Genomic DNA, 24,030 nt, shown 5'->3' on the forward strand with positions numbered 1-24,030 from the left:
AATCTTTCTGCCTTTACTTATGACCAGGATCTTGTTACTTTAATTTTGTGAGTTCTCTTTATTTTCCTGACTCCAGAATTTCTCATCGTAAATTTATTCTTCATATTGAATTCCTTCATATTGAATTAATTCTTCAAATTATGACCACCTACTCTCCAAGAGTATTTAATTGTTCCAAGAATTAACCACATCCAGTTTCCTTAAATTAGCTTTCTAGGCCCAATGCAAATGAGACATCAATTTTCATTTTGTCATTCCCTCTGGTAAAAATGTGTAAAGGTGCCTCTCCTATAGATTTTCTGTTCTCTTAACTGTGCACTGAATTCACTGTCTTAGTAAACCAGACCATACAATTTTTTATTGAATTTAAAACAGTGTTGCAATTCCACATCCTTGAAAACATGATATATATATTTTTTCTTTGTTATCACTCTCAAGGAAAACATGAAGGATGTGTCTTACAATCAATGGCATCTAGCATTTTTTTCCTTCAGAATCATATATAAAAATGTAGCATCTTGAAAGAAATGACATTTTAAATTTGATGAAATAAAGTATTTTTTTGGTCCTCACCATCTATAAGCATGATTTCTTAATAGCAAATGCTCAAATATTGGTTCAACACACAATATGTTTCAAGAAAAATGTCTCATGTGCCAATAACCAAGGAATTAATCCTGTTTATTTGTTATTTATGCTTCACTCCTTCTAACAATAATGTAAAATATAGCAGCTGCAAAAAAAAAGACTGAAAAATAAATATGCATGTTTAATAAGTTATTCTAGCATTCTAGCATAGACAGATGGAAGCTAAAAATTTCATAGATCATAGTGGATAGTACATTAATGTAATAATTTTATAATCAACTCTTCTTGACATGTTAGGTATTTTATAAAATCTCATCATTTTTCTAACCTGATATATTTCCTGGCGTTTATCTTACTCCATTCTTCACATTAATTTTAAAGTGTTTCGTTTTTACAAAGAAAAAGAATTATCTCTCTGATAACCACAGTGATAGCAACAATAGAAACTATTGTCTTGCATAACATGAACTGTGCTGCCCAAAACTGCATACATAAGCAGCTGGGTAAAAGGAAGTTAATTCATTACAAGACTTTCACGTGGTCCTTTTAAAATCTGAACAAGTTAAAGATTACAGTAATTTACTCCATGACCTAGAGCAAATTGAGACAACGTCTCGTGTTCTGGAATTTAAGCATCACACATTCAGGTTCACCATATTAAGTATATAGGTTATATTTAAAGAGTGTTTAGTGAAGCATCTTAAAACCTTTAACAATTTGTCAATCTTCCAAATATCATTTCTTTAAAACCTAAAATCAAAGACAAGACACTCATACATAGTTGAGCAAATATCTTACTTATTTATTTTTATTATTTCAACCTTTATTTTAGATTCAGAAAGTGCATGTGCAGATTTGTTACATGGCTACATTGTGTCACACTGAGGTTTGGTGTGCAAATGATCTTGTCATCCTGGGAATGAGCATAATACCCGATAGGTAGTTTTTCAGCCCTTGCCCTCCTCGCATTCTCCTCCCTCTAGTAGTCCCCTGTGTCTATTGTTCTTATCTTTACATCCATGAGTACCCAATATTTAGCTCCCACTTATGAGTGAGAACATGTTGTATTTGGTTTTCTGTTCCTGTGTTAATTTACTTAGGAAAATGGCCTCCAGTTGAATCTATGTTGCAGCTAAGGACATGATTTCATTCTTTTTTATGGCTGTGTACCATTCCATGGTGTATATGTACTACATTTTCTTTCCCCAATTCACTGTTGGTTGTCATCTAGGTTGATTCCATATCTTTGCTATTGTGAATGGGGCTGTGATGAACATATGAGTTCATGTGTCTTTTTTGGTAGAACTATTTACTTTCCTTTGGTATATACCCAGTAATGGGATTGCCAAATCGAATGGCAGTTCTGTTTTAAGTTATTTTAGAAATCTCCAAACTGCTTTCCACAGTGACTGAGCTAATTTACATTCTGACCAACAAAGTATAAGTGTCCCTTTTCTCTGTAGCCTTGCCAGCATCTGTTATTTTTGGATGTTTAATAATAGCCCTTCTGACTATTGTGATATATCACATTATGGTTTTGACTTGCATTCCCCTGATGATTACGATGTTGAGCATTTTTTAAGTGTTTGCTGGCTGTTTTGTATGTCTTTTTTTGAAAAGTGTCTGTTCATGTATTTTGTCCACTTTTTAATGGGGTTATTTGGTTTTTTTGCTTATTGAATTGTTTAAGTTCCTTTTAGATTCTGGATATTCAAACATTGTTGGATGTATAGTTTGTGAATATCTTCTCCTATTCTTTAGGTTGTCTGTTTACTCAGCAGGTGTTTTAAATAGTGTGACCATCATTCTAATTTGTCTAAAAGAGTGTCTAAGGACACTCTCAAGAGTGTTCTCTATTGTGCAATAAATGTATATGTTTTTCCTAGATTAAATTTCCAAGAATGCTCCCAATTTTATAAAATCACTAGACTATTGCTAATATTCATTCTATCATTTTTATTTTTTTGGACCATTTTATTTTAATGGACAAATAAAAATTGTTCATATTTACCACAGGTCTAGCTATCTCTTTCCTTTCAAAATGCAAACCGTCTTGGGTAGAACAGTATTTGTGTTCCTCAGCAGCTGGGTATGAATTTTATGTAACGGAGCTTGCAGAGGTATTCAAAGTAATGTGGGAGCACTATGCCTGTGGGGCAAAAAAGCAAGAAAAAGCAGCCAGAGATACAAATTGGTGCACTGGGATCACTGATGCAAACCAGACATGCTCCACAAACTGGCATCCTGTTCCACAAGATCCTGTGAAGCTACTCTCCATCTCATGAACTTTCAATTCAGATAGAGCACATTTTTATTTGTCATCTTGATGCTCTGTGACATTAGGCAAGCAATAATGTCTCTCAGCCTGAATTTCTCTCCTATAAAAAGTTGATACTAATTTTGACATTACACGTCTGTGTGAGAAGATGTATGTATATTCACTTAGCCCAGTGATTTGTATTTATATGGCAATTAGTTTACTTTTCCTGTGAGTATTTAATATTGAAGGACTGTCATTGTTTACAAAATGGCACCACCACACCACTTTTCTTATATTCACAGGTTAATGAAATTGTACTTTCTGTAATGTCACTCCATACTCAAAACTCACTATTTTACCTTCAACTCTCTCTTTTTGTTGTTGTTGCTGTTTGTCTTCATCTCTTCCTTTGTTCTTTTTTAACATTGAGTTTCTATTCTAACACTTTCTTTATGTTTCCTTTTTTCTGTTTTTCAACTTTTAGTTTAGATTCAGCGGGTACATGTGCGAGTTTGCCAGCTGTGTATACTGTCTGATGCTGAGCTTTGAAGTACAAATGACCCCACCACCCACCACCTAGGTACTAAGCATAGTACCCAACAATTAGTTTTTCAAACGTTTTCTCCCCTCCTTTCCCGCCTCTAGTAGTCTTCATTATCTATTATTGTCATATTTATGTTCATGAGCACCCAATATTGAGCTGTTACTTAAAAGTGATAACACATGGTATTTGGTTTTCTGTTCCTGCATTAATTCACATAGGATAATGGCTTTCAGCTGCACTCATGTTTCTGGAAAGGAAATGCTTTGTCTTTTTATGGCTGCATACTATTTTATGGTATATATGTACCACATTTTCTTTATCCAATCAACTGTTGGTGGGCATTTCGGTTGATTCCATGTAATTAATATAATAAATATTCAAAGCATAAAAAAAATTTCATTGGAACTTAGAATTTAGAATAAAACAGACTTTTAAATATTCACATTATCTAAAACTTGGATGTTAGATCATTTAGCCTATTAAATCATTTACTAATATATGGTATAAAATATAATGAAAGTTCCTATTTACACAAGATCTTCGGGTCTCGTAGAACAACATGCACATGGAAAAAGATGGCAGAGGTAGAACGTGTGTTTAGGAATTTCACATACCTTATTTTGGCCATTGGCCATTCAGAGGAGGAAGAGATCACAATGTGCTTGGGATAGCAGATTGGAGCACAGCAGAGAGATAACAGGAAGCTGCATGTAGAATAAGGGAATGCTAGAATATTAGGATCTGAAGGTGAAATACAAGGAGAAGGGCATTTTTGGGAGGGGGTGCAGGGAGGAACCACATGAACAAAATCTCAATGGTGAGAAAAGCATAGAAACCAGAGTGGTTAGCTTTGGCTAGGAGGTGGAATCCATAAAGGCATAGAGGGATATAACCTTAACGCTGCAAAGGGCATAGAAAGCCAGACTTGCAGTTTATCCATTTATAGCTACATGTACTATTGGGAAAGTAGAGTAGCAGGTTTCTGAGGATTAAATACATTGTATAAAGTCGCTAACTTGTCATCGACACACAGAACACAGTATTTCTCCTTTTTCCAGTAGGCAATGTGGGGCCACTGAAGTAAATGAGTAGAGGAGTGACCTGGACAAAGCCACATTCTGTATAACATTGTAGAACAGAAAAAGGAAAAATAAAAAGGTGTGCCTTTTTAATTTTAATTTTAATTTTTCACAGTGTGATTTTCCTTGTCTTTGGACCTGCGTTAAGCTACACTAAATGATAATTTCACTCAATTTATTTCTCTGAAAAAACTCAGCGTGTTACATAAGACTAACAAGTACAAGGTCTCCAAGAACAATCTTTAAAAAGAATGTGTGACCTGGTGTAGACCAGAGCACTTGCTCAGTATTTTAACACAATGGAAAATAAAATGGAGAAAGAGGTGTAAGGTTTGCAGCTAAAGCACAAAATAAACATTTAGACAGGCTGGAAACAGCATGTAGTGGGATTTCTTACCCATGTTAAGAAACAGCAGTGGCAGACCAGCCAGTCATACTTCTGACAGGCAGTGACGAGGCTGCTTTTTTGAAACAAGGATTCAGACAGTGAGGATAGAGGCAGGTCCAGATTTCTCAGAGCAATCTGACAATGGCGTCTTTTGCACCAGCCTGAGGCAGTGATATGTCTTTGTAGTTAGGGATAACTTTTGTCTGAAAACCTGCAGGGAAAACCGGATGACGGTACCCACATAGCACATCACTTTATTATTAATAATTCCCAGGTAGCAAATTATACAATCCTCACAGTTTTACCTGCATGAAAGAGCCTTCTGGATCCCTTCTCTGGTCCTAGTTTTGGCATCTCCTTTTCTTCGCTATGTTTTTTTCAATGCCTGGGCAAACCCTTTACTCAGAAAACCCAGGCATCCTCCCTACAAAACATTTTGCTGGTTTTATCTGGAAAGATAGCAATACTACTTGACACCTGCTAATACAGGTTGTATATAGCTGCATGTCCATCACTGCCTCCCCGATAACATTTATTAAGCCTTCTTTTACATTTATTGTTGCCCAGGAAAAAGGATTCTAGCTTGTGGGGAAGGAAATGCATTAGATTTGGATTATAGCTTCTATTTTTAAAGATATATTGGCAAGTACATAGTAATTTGTTTCAACATAGGAAGAAGAGCATGGTGATACATTGGGAGAATCATCTTATCTAATAGAGATAGATCAACACATTAAAGAATCAAATGGTAGATATGGATGTGCATATAGATATAGATATCATATGAATTAACATATGGATACAGACAGAGTATATATATTCAAATAAGCATATGTAGATATAGAAATATATATATTTAAATAATCATATATATACACGTATATCTTACTAGTGTTAGATCTCTCTTTAGTTGTTAATATTTTTCCCTATATATTTTCCAAAAGTTAAAATATAGAATAATTTTTCTTTCTTTTCCCAATGGAGCTTCAGGGTTTTAAGTTAACATAAGTTTTAAACAGATGAATTAAAATGTCAGCCAAAAATTCAGAGCTAAAAACTGAAAATGTTTGCTCTACTTTTCATTTTACCTCCTTAACATCCTTCAGGTATATTTAGTAGAATGAAGAGGCCAGGAAAAGTGTCTGTTGGAAGGAAGATCCTCCTGTATTCACGCCTTCACCAAAACTGCATGACTTTGAACAAGTTACTTTATCTCTCTAAACATCAATTCTGTCATCTATAAAATAGAGATCTATTATTTACCTTAAATGGTTTTCCGAGGATTAGGTGATATTATGTAAAGCATAATAGATAACCCCCAATGTTATTTTCCTTCTTTCTTTGCTTATGAGAAATTAAGATTTTGGATGAGTTATTGGACATTTTATTAGCTCTAGAAATAACACAAACAGCTTCTCTTTTCAGATTTATTACATCTATTCAGAAAAACATCCATAAGCCTTTTATCTGGAATATACGTATAACAGAACAAATCCTAAAGAACAGCTATGCTTCTGGATGTAGCAAAAGAAGCCAGAGATGACAATCTTTCCACGGAGAGGGGAAGGAGGAGATGAAGACTCAGAAATGACAGCACAAGGTGTGATTGGTAAATCCACAGGTGAATCTGTTTAAATCTTACTTACCATGTCAACACACAACCAGAGTTATTTTTCTTCTTCAAAAATTCCCTTGTTGCTCTTTCTTTGATCTGAATTCCCACAGTTAACACAACCCATGGCATAAAAGTTCCATATCTGCCATGTAGAAGCTTTTAATTTTGGCTTGGATTGTTATTTAAATCCCACATCACTATTTACTCAACTTTCTTTATATCAACCACCTCCCTGCCAGATTGATTTTAAATTCTATGAGGATGAACACTCATACGTATTAATTAGTAAGTCAGTAAATAGACAGAAAATCCCCACTCCACCACTTATTAGCACATGTTCTTGTACAAGTTTCCAAACCTGTGCACAACTTATTTGGAAAAGTTGAATAATAGCAATAGCTATCTTACAAGATTGCCAAAGAAGTAACTTTCTGATGCAAATTAATCACTCAAAAAATCTTTGTCATTATAATGGTAACTATTTTCATGCCTACTATGGGTAAACCTTGGGCTGGACGTTACATATACATTATCTCCAGTTCTTTAAATTCTATTATTTTTATTGATTTATAGAGAAGAACACAGAGGCATAGAGGGTAAGGATTATGCGAGCTGATTCAGTTTGCAGCGGCTCAGGTGAAATCAGAGACTACGAATTTGTGGTGTACCTTACACTCACTGCTTGTCTACTATTTTATTCCTGTCTTCCTTTTTTGGTAATATGTATTATCACTTACTTTGTACCAGCCATGTTCTAAGTCCTGTATCTATATTTTTTCCTTTAAAATGGTTCGCATAAATCGTATGAGATAGGTTCAATTATTCTCACTTTCCAGAGTATAAAAACTAAGGCATAGAAGTTAATAAGTTGTCCAAGGCCCCAAAGGCAGTAAGTGGAACAGCCAGGACCTTATAGCTCTCTGTATCCCTGCCCATCATTGATTGACATGTATTACTGAGCACATCTATACGCCAGACTCTGATCTGGGCACAAGAGTTTCGGTTGTGGGCAAGACAGTTAAATCCTGGTTGTAGTCAAGTGGGAGAAGATAGATAAAACAAGTATATGTATGATTTGTCACATGGTGTTAAGCACTTTGGAGAAAAATTAAGATGAAGGTAATTAGAAGAGCAGTGTGCACAGGTCAGACTTGCTATTTCTATACAGTAGACAAGGGTGGGCCCACAAATCCAGTGATATTTCAGGAAAAGATCTAAAGTCGGTGAAAGAGTGAGCCCTCTTGGTATTAGGGAAAAAGCATTCCAGACCTAGGGAACAGCAATGCAAAGACCCTGAGGAAGAACCACAGGGGCCCTATGTGGCTGAAATAGAGTAGGGAGAGGGACAGAATGGGTGCAGGTAGGTCAGAGAGTAGATTATAAAGGTTCTCTAGGCAATGGCAAAAATCTCTAATGACTCTAAGGACTTCTGAGCACAGGAATAATGTGATCACTCAGGCTGCAGGAACAATGAATGGAATATAAAGGAGGGGCAAAGAGGCAAAAGAGAGCCAGAATGATCAGTTAGGATTTTTTTCAGTTTAGAGAAGATGATGACTTGTATTAGAGGGGAAATTGTAAAAACAAAGCAGCAACAACAAAAAAAGTCATATTGCCAAACACAGGGGCTCACACCTTTAATCCCAGCACTTTGGGAGGCTGAGGCAGGAGGACGGCTTGAGCCCAGGAGTTTGAGATCAGCCCGGACAACATGAAACCTAACCTCTACAACAAAAAATAAATAAATAGTACAAATTTAAAACGTAATTTTAAAAGCAATCATATATTTATAGATGCAAAATAGTATATCTTGAAGTTCACAGGATCTGCCAATAGATTGATTTGCAACTGTGAGAGAAAATACAAATCAAGGCCCGAACATCAGAAGGAACGGAATTGCCATTTAGTGAGATAAAGAAGATTGCAGGAAGAAAAAACTTAGAGGAAAATCATGAGGAGTTTATTTGGACCATGTAAAACAACAGTGTGCAGGTGTTCACTAAAGAGTTAGTACGTGAGATCTGGGAAAAGAGAGGTTTGCACCAGTCAAAATACTTCATATGCAGCAAAAACAAGGGACTCCCAAACCTCAGTGGCTTATGACAAACACATTTTTAAATACTCACTCATATTACATAGCCACCCTGGGGCTGCTAAGGCTGTACTCCAAGTTGCTTTGACTATGAGACCCAGAATGACAGAGCAGATGTGTTTAACACTTTGCCAGACTCATAGCACAAGGAAAAACAACATGGGTCTCACGCTGGTCATGAAGCTTCTCCTGGAGATGGACAAAATAATCTCCATTACCATTTCATTATCCAGAGTAAGTCGCATGGTCAAGTCTGAATTTTGTTTTTTAGAGTTGGGGGATATAATTATCATCTAGGAAAGAGGGAAACCATAATTTCAATCTATTACAAAGATAAAGTATATAAATTTGGGCATCACCAGCACAAAAACACTAGTTAAAGCCCTGTCTGGGTAAATCACCAAGAAAGTAATCATAGGAAAGAGTAGAAGTCCAATGCCCAGGCACTCCAGATTTTACAGCTCTGGCTAAATTAGGAGAAGAGTCTATAACGAAATGGTCAATAGTGCAGAGGAAAACAGAGAATGGTGCCCTGAATATCAAGTAAAATAAATCATTGGAGAAAGAAAAAGTGATGAAGGGCTTGCTGATCAAATACCTTGAGGATTAGAAATTGACTATTGTAATAAGCAATGTGCAGGTTATTTGTTACCTTGACAATACTGGTTTCTGTAGGGGGATGGAGATGAAAGCCTGATTCAAATAGGTTCAAGAATAAACGTGAGGAGAGGAAAAGGAGTATAGACACTCTCTCAAGGAATTTTGCTTTATGTAACAAATTACAATGTCATCAGTAAAAACCAACCCTCTCCCTGTGTGGGAAAAAGAGAAACAATTAAAACAGCAGTCTCTATTGATGGAGGCTTCTAGTTCTTAAGAAAAGGACAGCTCTCATAGAAAAAAATAGCAGCCATTCATACTGTAAATTCTTGGAAGACAGTGGAAACAACTAGAATAATACTTGGGAAATAATACTTTTCGTTAAAAATGAAGAATGTTATCTATCTGTAAATTTCAGTTTATTCATATTGCCACCAGATAGTCTTAGAATAATTCATTCCTTTACCTTCCTGAAAAACGGTCTGCCTTCTCCTCTGAGACTTCTATGATACTTCATTTTTTCTTCTAAAATGATGTGTGTTGTCATTGTTTGTTTTACTGTAGACGGACATTAAACTATAAGGAGATTGAGGTATTGACTGTCTTGGCCATTGTGATATACCTAATATCAGATGGCTAAGGTACAATTTTCACCTATAATGCTAACCAAATGAACAAATTAAATCATTCATCTTCCAAACCCTTTGTATACTTCTTGCCTATATTTTTCTCTTTAGAGAATCTATGACTATATTATGGTCTTTCTTCACAACTGGACAAGCTCACATCTCACAGCAGGGAGTCAGGTTTTGTGCCATCAGTACTTAGATATGTTTTGTGCAATTACTAAATATTTAAGTACTTAAGAGATTATTGGTCATCATTTAATTATCAGGAAGCTTCTCTCCTTTTTGTTCTCATGTTTTGTTTTGTTTAGTTTTGTCTTTTAATCTTTCTAAATGGGTAAGGAGAACCAATCCTAAGTAACTAATAATAATAGTAATAATGAGAAAAAGTACTCATTGCATAATCTGAAAAAAAACTTTTTTTCTGCACATATGAAATAAGCACCATTGTCAAGATAATTGTTTCTTAACCATCTGACATTCAGAAACAATTATAAAATCTATGCATTGAAGTACAAATTCAAAGTTAAGATGTAATTTGTTATTTTTACTCCCAAATATGCAAATGTTTACCAGATATCAAAAACTAAGCAGCTATATGTGGTTATTAATCGGAAATGACTCTGGAAATTATAGTGGTAAAGTGATCTAAATAACTAGACCTTGATAGTTTAGAAACAATTAATTTGATAATTATAATCACTCAGTTGGATGAATGATGTAGCATTTCAATCAGTTATCAGCAAGCAAAGATTTTGAAGGCTGAAAGAATGAGTTAGTTGGATTTTTATTAATTCAGTCATTATAAACCATTACCAGGATGTGCTGAAAGCAAATTGTTGTGTTGTTGTTGCTGTTGCTGTTGTTGTCAACATATGGTTATTTCATATAATTTATTTATATAATCTATTTTATAAAATGCAACATCTTAATATTCAAAATCTGTCAGGCCATGTATTACAGGATTTGTCAACTTTTTTTCTAGATACAGAATATAAAATTTGGTTTTAGTATATACACTGCTCAGCTTTTCGCAAGTCAACATTTTATCTCTCTTGAGATTTAAGGTTTTTTTGCCAAGAACTATGGACTGTTGCATCCTTGAAGTACCATAAAATTGCACACTTGAGACTAAATGGCTTCTCTTTAGCGTTCTCCTATAAGTCATCTGAATGAGAATGGATCAATGTTGAGACAGTCATACTTTCCCTTTGAATGCTTAGGCTTAATTCTCTAAAAACTTGTATCCGTTTAAAGCAAGGTTAGAATCAAGCCCCTGTAACACCAAGATGAGGTTAAAATAACTACTTTAAGTATTTAAAGGTTTCCTTCCAGAAACAGAGGGCAAGAGCCCCCCTTCATGCCCTTCAGAGAGACTGATTAACAAAGATAAATCCTTGGCTTTGCTAATATTGGATTTCAATTTATTAAAAAAACACTATCACAGTCAGAAGCTTTCACAAGAAAATGTACAGGGCAATAGGAAAAAGTGAGTCATTTGATCTGACCCATGCAAGTTTATGAAATATGTGACTATATGAAATAAATAAAAATGAAAAAGTAAAATATAAAACGTGTGTAGGTTTAGTGATGGGGGTTTACTAATACCAATTATTAGATAAATTTTTCCAAATGATTATTTTTCTGAAGTTGAACATATCTATGCAATTGTTTTCTCTCAATTTTCATAGAACAAATTGATATTGTATGATCTTAATTTTTTCAAGGAACAAAAAATTGAAGTCGAAGAAAGTATTTTCTTCTTACAAAGGATACTGCTTTACCATTGAAGTAGACAGATGCCTGACTTCTAGATATTTTATGCTTGACCAAGTCCTTTAAATGAAATGAAAAGATTAAAAAACAGAAATATTATAAATCAGCCTTTTATTGAAATCAAACCCATGGTCGAACAAATGTTCAATAAAATCAAAATATACCTAGAGCCCAGAGATGCAGATGAAGACCAAATTTCAATCTATGATGCACTTGTTCTTGTACTCAAATTTTAATAATTCTCTTTATACATTAGCTTCAAAAGCTAGGGAATAAATTGTATACCCATTTCAAAATTGGGACTAAATTGGGAGGTCAGTAAGGCAGACTACATGTAAAATTAACCTCTTCAAAAATAAGTTGATGACTAACCCCAAGGGGAACAATGCCCACTTTTTATTCAATATATCCTAAATGGGACTGGAGAGAGAAAGTTAAGGAGAATTACAGATGTCAAGAGACCTTGAATTGGGTAGTAAACATGATGGAAAATGTGATCAAATTTTTCTCCGGCTTAGTGTCTCAGAATTTGGACTAGATTTTCTACAGGATCTCTATGCATGAGCAAATGAATGATAGAATCAATGGTTTATGCCAGTGTAGAGACCTAAACTTTCCTTATCAACAACACGTCTGCAAGACCAATGTGTAACAAAGTCTATGGTTCAGACTATAGACTGTAGAATATTTTTTTTTTAATCTGTTTCTTTACATTAACTATTTGGGTTTATGCAAGTGTCTTAACATCTCTGAGCTTCACTTCCTTAATAATAATACCTACCTTACAATATTGTGAGGATTGAGAAAAATGTATGGAAATCACCTCACATAATGCTTGGCATATATTAAATCCACCGTCCAAATGCTTGTTATTCTTATCACAAGGAGAGAAGGAGGGGTGATACTAAAAACAATTTCAGAGCAAAGGATTGAAGTAGCTTTCCTGTCACCGAGGTGGTGAGGAGTGCTTAAGAATTCCTTCAGCAAACACCATGTTGCTGCACAGACTGGAGACCTTGTGATACACATTATCCATTTTGGTCTTGCAATCCATCAATATTACAGTTTACAGTATACTGCAGAGATTATAGTATCCTCAGCAGAAAAATCATAACTACTAGTGAATGGAGTAATGAAATCAGTTCTACTCTACAATGAAAGGCATGAGTATCTCATCCAATTATAAACCTTACTTATACACATAGATAAGATGCAGACATGGATAGTAACCATTCTGAGCCCAGGACTGTACCATATGTAAACAAAAATAATATAGTACCAGAATTCTAAATACTGCAGAATATAAAAGAGATATATAAAAGTACAGAAGGTACTGACTTACTATGGCTTGACTTACGAGCTTTTCAATTTAAAAGTGGCTTTATTAATGACTTACAATGTTTTTGACTTATGGTGGGTTCATTGGGATGTAATTCCTTAGTAAGTCAAAGAGAATCTGTTCAAGATTCTTAAAAGTAAACTGAAAATGTGCTCTAAACAAAGTGGAATATTTAAAATGTTATTTTAGACTTATAAACTTACCATGTCAGATTTTAAAAAGAAATTCAAAATGTATATTGATTTAAAATTAGTTATGAGAACATAAAGACAGGTATATAAATTGTTTCTAAGTTTGGAAATTTCTAATATTTATTTGCAAACCCACATTTCTGTATTATTAAATTTGAGGTAATAGATAAACTGCTAGTGTTACTGTAATCATAATGTTCTTCAAGGAAGCATTAAAAACTCAGTCTAACACTTTATAGTGCATATTACTTTTTAAGAGCTCAAATGTCCTCATTAATGCAAATTCAGAAGTTCTGGTTGGTGTCTATTTTATACTAATTTTTCTTTTTACAACTAGATGAGTTCAAAAGTAAGGAGGAACACCAAGTAAATGCAGTTTTCCTACTGAGATGCCTTGGCTTTTATATGGTCCTTTTTGCTAAAAGCTTAGAAAAGGTAGTATTTTAGCTTTTTATGTTTTAAGCATTAATTGCTACTTCCCATGCACTGTAACACTCTTAACTAGGTTCTGTAATTTATTTTTAAAGAATTTATTTTGAGAATAGATCTGTAAGTTACATACTATGGGGACCAATGTTGCCTTCTGCCAATTTGTGAGAAGACTAAATTCTGGGTAATTTCATTTTGTGATGGTAAATTATAATACAATAGAGGACAATAAAACTAATTTTTAAAAACCTTCATGTTTTCTACTGGTTCATGTTTCAATTTTAACAAGAAAAAAAAAGCATGAATACCACACCCACTGATGATATGAAAAGTCCTTTAATTAAGGATTTTTATAGCATAGAGTTAAACAACAATGACAGATTTGAACCATGTAATAAACACTGCTTAGGGCTAAAAATGCAATCATGTGGAAACTAGAAGTTTCAGATGCTAGGAGCAAGAAGATAATCTCTAAGGTCAATTGTATCATCTAATCAAAGTTTGCATTACAATAAAATAATTGTGTTCTTATTTTTAAATCCAATAGAAGAAGCAACGCTGGCCTCTATTTCATGCTGTAAGAAATTGCATTTTATGTGCAAATTTGAAATTATCAACATAAAATCTGTTTTCCTGACTTAGTTGAATGTATGTTTTTAAACCCTTTACTGTACCTTTGTGTCAGATTCAAAATAAAATTAAGAATTGATTTTCCCCAAATCTTTTGTTGAACAAGCAGGTGGGGTTGTGGTAAAGGAGGTAAGAAAATAAACACAAATTATCCAAAAGCACGTGCCAAGCCACAAACTCCAGCAAAAATAATCGATAGAGTTTTACTTGCGAAAATGATGTATTAAAAGTTGTTTACAAATCATTTTATATTTTCAAGTAAATTTCACATATTTTCCAGAGTCTTCTATTTTAAGTGCATGTTCTTTCTACTCTAAACAGAGAGCCAAATCATGAATGAACTCCCATTCACAATTGCTTCAAACAGAATAAAATATCGAGGAATCCAACTTACAAGGGATGGGAAGGACCTCTTCAAGAACTACAAACCACTGCTCAATGAAATAAAAGAAGATACAAACAAATGGAAGACCATTCCATGCTCATGGGTAGGAAGAATCAATATCATGAAAATGGCCATACTGCCAAAGGTAATTTATAGATTCAATGCCATCCCCATCAAGCTACCAATGACTTTCTTCACAGAATTGGAAAAAACTACTTTAAAGTTCATATGGAACCAAAAAAGAGCCCGCATCACCAAGTCAATCCTAAGCCAAAAGAACAAAGCTGGAGGCATCACGCTACCTGACTTCAAACTATACTATAAGGCTACAGTAACCAAAGCAGGATGGTACTGGTACCAAAACAGAGATATAGACCAATGGAACAGAACAGAGCCCTCAGAAATAATGCCGCATATCTACAACCATCTGATCTTTGACAAACCTGAGAAAAACAAGAAATGGGGAAAGGATTCCCTATTTAATAAATGGTGATGGGAAAACCAGCTAGCCATATGTAGAAAGCTGAAACTGGATCCCTTCCTTACATCTTATACAAAAATTAATTCAAGATGGATTAAAGACTTAAATGTTAGACCTAAAACCATAAAAACCCTAGAAGAAAACCTAGGCAATACCATTCAGGACTTAGGCATGGGCAAGGACTTCATGTCTAAAACACCAAAAGCAATAGCAACAAAAGCTAAAATTGACAAACGGGATCTCATTAAACTAAAGAGCTTCTGCACAGCAAAAGAAACTACCATGAGTGAACAGGCAACCTACAGAATGGGAGAATATTTTTGCAATCTACTCATCTGACAAAGAGCTAATATCCAGAATCTACAATGAACTCAAACAAATTTACAAGAAAAAAACAAACAACCCCATCAAAAAGTGGGCGAAGGATATGAACAGAGACTTCTCAAAAGAAGACATTTATGCAGCCAAAACACACATGAAAAAATGCTCATCATCACTGGCCATCAGAGAAACGCAAATCAAAACCACAATGAGATACCATCTCACACCAGTTAGAATGGCGATCATTAAAAAGTCAGGAAACAACAGGTGCTGGAGAGGATGTGGAGAAATAAGAACACTTTTACACTGTTGGTGAGACTGTAAACTAGTTCAACCATTGTGGAAGTCAGCGTGGCGATTCCTCAGGGATCTAGAACTAGAAATACCATTTGACCCAGCAATCCCATTACTGGGTATATACCCACAGGATTATAAATCATGCTGCTATAAAGACACATGCACACGTATGTTTATTGCGGCACTATTCACAATAGCAAAGACTTGGAACTAACCGAAATGTCTAACAATGATAGACTGGATTAAGAAAATGTGGCACATATACACCATGGAATACTATGCAGCCATAAAAAATGATGAGTTCATGTCTTTGTAGGGACATGGATGAAGCTGGAAACCATCATTCTCAGCAAACTATCGCAAGGAGGCTCTAGAGATTGGGACAAGAAAAACAAAAACGTTTTTAGGAAGTTCTCATCTTCCAATGTTCCACATGCTTTAGTCATCTCACCCATGCTTAGAAATTCAAAAGGAATTTACATTGATTCTATGGTTCACTATGGGTATTATGTACATTTTAACAATATAAATTATTCTAACCTATTGTATCAGATGCCCCAGAGAGAACACAAGATGAACTTATACGAAATAAGTAAGGTCCAGAAATCTGTTGTACAACATAGTGCTTACAGTTAGTGATAAGGTATTGTGTAGTTAAACATTTAAGAGGGTGGATTTTATGTTGTGTTCTTACCATAAAAGAACAACAAAAAAACACAGGAAAACTTCTGGAGGTGCTACATATGTTTATTAGCTGAATTGTAGGGATGGTGACATGACTATATACATATATTTTGAACACATATATGTATACAATTGTATACATTATTATGTGCAATTTTATATACTAAGTATACATCAGTAAAACTGGAAAAAAAACCTTTAGCTTTTGGAGGAAAAAAGAAAGAAAATTAGAAAGAATGAGGACTTCTCAACGGCTTGAATTGAGCTCCCACAATTCTCATTTTCTATCTTCTCTAGTTTTCCTAAGTTGAAATTGTCCTAGTCTTATTGCTGCTTCTCTGAGTATTATCTTTATTCCTAACTCCTAAATTACTCTAATTAGAAAAATAAATTATAACTATGTTGTCTAGAAATCCTAAATAGCAATGTGCCAATCATTTTTGCAATGTAAATGGTGTGGGTTTTTTGGTTATCATTTATGAAATCCTTTGACAACCCCTATAATATAAATACTTCTCTGGATTTTCCTTTTGCATCTTTACAGGTATGTTTTGACATATTTAGTTTTTTAATACATAACTTACCATCTAAATCTTGGCACCTTCCATAGCACAAGGGAGTCCTATAATAATTATTTAGGGTAACAGCTGTAAATAGGATTGACCTGAGCAAAGTGAAGAGTGGGCACTCCATTTTTATTTCACCTGGATTTGATAATTGCCTGTGGTATAACAAAGGAATTAAAATCATCTATTCCACATGGATAGCCAATTCTTCCAACATGATTTCTTTAAAATATCTTTTCTCTTTCCGGGCGGGGCATGGTGGCTCACACCTGTAATGCCAGCACTTTGGGAGGCCGAGGCGGGTGGATCACGAGGTCAGGAGATCGAGATCATCCTGGCTAACGTGGTGAAACCCTGTCTCTACTAAAAATACAAAAAAATTAGCCCGGTGTGGTGGCAGGCACCTGTTAGTCCCAGCTACTCGGGAGGCTGAGGCAGGAGAATGGCATGAACCCAGGAGGCAGAGCTTGCAGTGAGCCAAGATGGCGCTACTACACTCCAGCCTGGGTGACAGAGCAAGACTCCATCTCAAAAAAAAAAAACTTTTCTCTTTCCAATAATCTCAGTGATAGCACCATCATGTATCTATCAAGTTTTATGTATGTATGGGCTCTCTCCAATACTTTATTTCTATTTGTCGATCCATATTCTTAATTGCCGTACCTTTAAACATAATCTTTATTTGATAGAAGATTCTCTCAACTTCTTTTTTTCAAAATTTTCTTAACTAATCTTAATCCTTTTCTCTTCCATGTAAAGTTTTGTTTGGTTTTGGTTTGGGGGTTTTTGTTTGTTTGTTTGTTTTTTAGTAGAGTCCAGGTCTTGGTATGTTGCCCAGGCTGACCTGGAAGTTCTAGGCTCAAGTAATTCTCCCACCTCTGCCCCAGAAAGTGCTGGGGTAAAAGACAGCTATCCTACCAGACTGAGGGTGTTGTACTTACATTCTCCCTCTTAATGTTCATGTCACAGACACTTGCGCTATTGGTAATCCATCAGGGGAGATGGCAAAGGAATTGAAACATTTGAATCACACAGTGTTTAATATTTAAATAAATATTTTACTCCATTCCCTAAATATTTATTATAAAGAGCAAAAGCTCCAAAACAACCTAAATTTCCTATTATTTATCACGAATTCTGCTATTAGCCTAGAAGATGATCTACAGATGCATGAATTGGTTCTATTGGTAGGAAATAGGCCTTTTCCACCACAATTTCCTGTAGCCCCAAGCAGAAAGCACCAATTTGTGATTTTTCTAATACTCTCTGAATACTACTTACTAAAGATGCATATTGGTTGAGGTAAATGCTGAGCACTAAGCTTTCTGAAATCCTAAATTTCAGAAGTTTAAGATGATGAAGATTGCTGATGAAATTACATGAGGTAGAAACTATATTCATCATCCTAAACTTTTGAAATCCTCATCATCCTAAACTTCTGAAATTACCCCCGTGGGCCAGGCTGGCTTTTGTTAAGGAGGTAGAGTCTAATGCCACAGACAACACAGTTACAAAAAGCTGATTCTGACTATCCCTTTTAAATCCTTTCCAGAGTCCACACTATTCCCTCACATGGATAGAGATCCTGCTCTATCCGTTCCCTCTACTTTTCATGTAATTTACTTCACTCTGAAAATGCACAATTCTCATTATGGCTAAGATTCAGAAGCAGGTGTGGGTGGGGAAATAAGTGTATAAATTTAAGGCATATGACGCACATTATGTTTGTCTCAAGTCCCTGCTTTGACATGAGAATTTTGCATGTTCTCATGCAAATTTGTTGTTTAAATTCTGAGTCTCTGTATCCTTATATGCAGAATCAGAATAGTTCCTACCTCATCAAATTATTCCAAAGATTAAATTAGATCAAGTATATAAGGTGGCCTACACACCACTGGCAACATAAACCGATTTGCCTGACACACTTAAAAACAAACTGTGCATCTTCTATAACTCAGCTACATCTAACTTCCTCGTGCTCACCTTCTGCTGCTTCTGACTAACAAAATATCCTGTGTATCTTTAAGATAATGTTCATGGTTGTGTGTTTATGGATTGTACACTGAGTTTCCATTTGGCTTCTTAATATAAATGCCTGATAAAATTTCTTTAAATACAATTACCTAATTGATTAAAAAGAACTCTGAAACTTATCTTGGTGCAGCAGGAAGTGCTGGGATGTATTCATTTTTAAATTAAACTTGGAGAAGGTGTTTATCATTTCCAGAGACAAACGGATAAAGGAGAATATTCGACTTTTGTTGACAACTCATCTTTTTGAAATGTTGACACAATTACTTGAAACCAACCCCCAATTCCTCCCACAAGGATGTATACATTGCTGTACTTATGTACACTAAGAGCTAACCCCGAGCAATTTAAAGAAGTTTCATAGAAATTCTGAGTGAACTACAGATTGAAGTGACACAAAGCCTCCTGTCCTTCCAGATCCCTATATTAGTGAAAACAAGCATCCAAAGCTAGCAACAAAGATGCCAATTAAAAGAGGTATCTGTTACTAGAACAAAGAGTGATTTTCATTTTGTCTATAGTATGTTTAAGGAAAATATATTTTGCCTCTCTTCCTCAATACCACTGTTCAAAGAGAAAGATTTTCTTCTAACAAAAACTGCTTTTAATGTAAAATGTTACAACATGCGCCTAGAGAAAATTAACACACATTTCCTGGAGTGTAATGAGGTACATCACCAGCCGCAATATAAACAGATAGGTAAATTATTTTGAGGACGATGAGGCAATTGAAAAGCTTTGAGTGAGGTTAATATGTTTCACATTTTCCCTGATTCCCCTACTAAATCTTAAAAGTTGGGGCAGAAGACTACTTAAAAAAGAATCGTAAGGAAATATCCCCACCCATATTTTTTTTAAAAAAACAATAGCATTTATGTAGGAAGCACATTCAACTTTCAGCTCCCCCCAGAAAAAATTATTTACCTCCACATCCTTAATCACTTCCTGTTTCTAGCCAGAGGTTGAGAAAACATATCCTATTTGAGGCCAATTCCTTCATTAATGCCTTTGATTTCATCTGTCTTCTAGAATCTTTATCCAGTAAAAATCCTCTTCTCTCCTTCATCTTTAATATCTTCCTCTGTATCGACTCCTTTCTCCCAGACTATATATATGCTCAGTTCTGTCCCATTCTTAAAAGGAATTCATGTTGTTAATCAAAGCTCCAGTTCTCTCCTTTTTTTCTTCCCATCTAGTCAAACTTCTTTAAAGAAAGGACTATAATCAGCGTCTCTGGTTCTCATTTCTCTTTTACATTTCAGTGCAAAACAGACAGGTTCTAAACCCCACCTGCCTTGCCGAACTTGTTTCCAAGAGGGTGACCAGTGGTCTCAGTGTAGCCAAACCCAATGTGTTGGTATCAGGAAACTTCATCTTGTGTTCTCTCTGGGGCATCTGATACAACATCTACTTCTTATGACTCTTCCTCTTCATCACATTGACATTTGAGCTTCTCAGACATTTCACAGTGTAGATTTATTTGCAGCCATCTCAAAATCAACACTTTCAAATCTGAACCTATCATCTTTCCTCAAACCTGTCCTATCTCGTGTATTTCACAGCCCCATAAAAGATACCACCACCCCATCCTGCAAACATCAACGTTAGAAACCTCACAGCAGTCCTGGGCTTCTTTTCATGATACTCTTCATCTGAGTACCAAATGATCACATGATGTATTTTTGTATTCATTGTATTCTGTAAAATTTTCTGAATTTTTCCCCGTTTCTGTTTTACTATTCTCAGGCCTTAATCATATTTTATTTCTAATTGTGTTCTCTCAAAACAACCTTAACCACAGTCTGCACTCTGCCGCTAGATTGATGCACATAAACTGCCATATGCCAAAATCTTCAGTGGATCAGGAGGAGGTTCATATTCCTTGGAAATATACCACATAAAAATACAGCATTACAACTGACTTACAAATGTTATCTAATTTCCGTTTTCAATTTTTCTTCAAACACCGTGAGTTGTTGAAAAAGTATCTTTTAGTAACTTCTAGATGTTTTGTAACTTTGTAGTTGCTTATAACTGGATTTAACTTAATTGTATTTAATGTGTAATTATTTGCATGCATATATATGCAATTGTATGCACACATATAGGCATATACGTTATATATCCTTATCCTTATATCTAACTGTGGATTTTAACTTAATTGCACTTTATTCGGAGAATGAAGTTTGCATTATTCAAATTTTTGAAATATTTTAGGGTAATTTTTACATCAGAATGCGAACAATTTTGATCTAGATTAGTGTACCATGGCTATTTTCCAATTGCTGGGTTTAATATTATATTTATATTCATAGCATATGAACATTTTTCCTTGTTTTATATGTATGGAGGCTATGTAATTGTAATTAGTAGAATACAGTTCAGAATTTTTATACATATATTTGCTCAGTTTAGCTTTTTATCATTTTATATAACTCCATTTTATTTATGGTAGTGCTTTTTGCCTTATTGTCCATCCTTCTGATATTAATCCATTCATATCATCTTTCTTTAAGCTGCATTTTACCTAATATATTTTTCTTATCCTTTGACTTTCAATCCTTCTCTTTCTTTATATATTCATATTTATATATTCATATATATATTTCATATATATATGAAAATACCATATGACTACATTTTCTCAATATGTAAAAGGTAAAAATCTGTCTTTTTTTAGAGACTGTATGTACATTAAATGTGAATTTATGCCTTTCTTCTTATTTTGTGCTTTCCACTTGTCCCCTTTTTCCAATTTGATTCTCTTTATTTTCTTACTTTCTTGCCTTCTTTGGCAAGTATTGCATTTGTAATTTTGTTTTCTCACTCTTTTTCCCTCTACTTGTTGATAAACGACACGCTTTATGTATCATTTTATTGAGGCATATTTACATACATTGAATAGCACAGATTTTAAGTGTATAATTTGATTATTTTGAAAATATACCTGCATAATCTATAATCCATCAATAAATAAAACATTTCCAGAAAGATCTCTTGTGCCCTTTTCAGTCAGTGCCGATCACCATTTAATGAAACATCTCTCATCTGATTGCTATCAGAACAAGTTAGTTTTATCTGTAAAAGAGCTTTATATAGGTCAAGTCTACAGTATATTCTCTTTTATATTGGTCTTCTTTCACTCAACATAATGTTTTCGAAATTCACTCATGTTGTGTATATCAGTTATTTGTTACTTAAATTCATGGGTAGTATTCCATTGTAGGAATGTACTTTAGTGCTTGATTTTTGTTTTTGTTTTATTAAAAGACATTTTCCTATTCATGGCCATCAGGATTATTTCCAGTTTGGGGCTATTATGAATAAAACTGCTATAAATAGGTTAAATGCTCTTTCTTTTAAATCCAAGATTTTTATTTCTTTTAGATAAATATCTAGTAATAAAGTTATTGGGTCATAGTGTAGATGTATATTTAACCTTTTAAGAAAATGTCAATAATCCTCCAACGTGGCTGAATTCCTATTTAAAATGCATTCTTAACTTAAATTCAAAGGACAGTCAATAAATATATTTTACTGTCCTCTCCAACGAAACAAGAGTCATAAAATGCATTAACTATGATCAGTCTTCTATCAATGTATAAGCTTTTCTAGTTCAGCATTTTGTTTTTATTCTTTTCCTCCTTACAAACGTACGAATTTGTTAGTGTTTTACACAATGTTGTTTCAAAGTTACCCACGTATTTGCCAGTATCTTTGTCCAACCTTCATTCTGGTATTGACCACAAATCTCTCTGAGACTAATTCCTACCTTAGAATGTCATTCTGTATCTGCTTGTTCCCTAATTCTTAAAAGATAACTTTTCTGGATATTGAACTCTCTTTTTCCAACTTTATTTAGGTAGAGTTGACAAACAGATATTGCATATATTTAAAATGTACAACGTAATGTTTTGATATGTATATACATTGTGAAATGATTGCCACAACCAAGCTAATTAACATATCCATCACTCACACAATTACCTCTGTGTGTGTGTGTGTGTGTAATGAGTACGTTTAGGATCTATTCTGCTAGCAAATTTTAAGTATACAGCACAGTATTATTAACTATAATTATTTTCTCTCGGAATTTCTAAGATATTTCACTCTTCCAGTTACTACCGGTATTATTAGGGAGCAATTATGAAACTAATTGTAATGAGATTGGAGGTGATTTCTGTTTTCTCTCTGGCTACTTTTAAGATAACTATCTCAGCAGGGCACAGTGGCTCATGCCTGTAATCCCAGCACTTTGGGAGGCCGAGGCCAGCGGATCATGAGGTCAAGAGATCGAGACCATCCTAGCCAACATGTTGAAACCCCCTCTCTACTAAAAACACAAAAATTAGCTGGGCTTGGTGGCACAAGCCTGTAGTCCCAGCTACTCGGGGGGCTGAGGCAGGAGAATTGCTTGAACCCAGGAAGTGGAGGTTGCAGTGAGCTGAAATTGGGCCGCTGCATTCCATCCTGGTGACGGAGCAAGACTATGTCTCTAAATAAATAAATAAATAAATAAATAAATAAAATAACGATCTCTTTTTTACTTTGTGCAATACAGTATCAATGTTGATGTCTAAGCTGGATTCTCTTTTATTAATCATTGAGATTTAGGGGGCGTCCTAGGTTTCTGATTGCTGTTTCACCTCAAATATTCCATCTCCCCATTCTCACTCTTACATCATTCTGAAACTCTGAAAAGACGTGTTGCAACTTTTGACTCTCTCTTCTCTGACTTTTAAATACTCTTTTATATCTTCACATCTTTGCAACCTAAATAATTTTTAAAATTTATTTTCCTGTCTTCAAGCTCTCTATTAAACTCTGCTGCTTATTCCATGCATTGTCTTAATGTTCTATTAAATTTATTTTATATATATATATACTTAAAATATTCTAGATATAGAGATTTATATGTCATTGCACTAGGCCTGCACTCCAGAGTGAGGCAGAAACCCCTTACTGAAAAGGACTGGAAACAATGGCTTTAGTATGCACTTCTGGCAGTATTTTCTTCCATCCTGCTTATAAGCCTTGCAGGATTCTTGCTTTCATGTCAGATCAGCAATGCATTTAAAAGGATGTTTTAAATACCTTATCAAACAGTG

This window comes from Pongo abelii, chromosome 9 (assembly GCF_028885655.2).
Source record: "Pongo abelii isolate AG06213 chromosome 9, NHGRI_mPonAbe1-v2.0_pri, whole genome shotgun sequence".
NCBI classification, from domain to species: Eukaryota; Metazoa; Chordata; class Mammalia; order Primates; family Hominidae; genus Pongo; species Pongo abelii.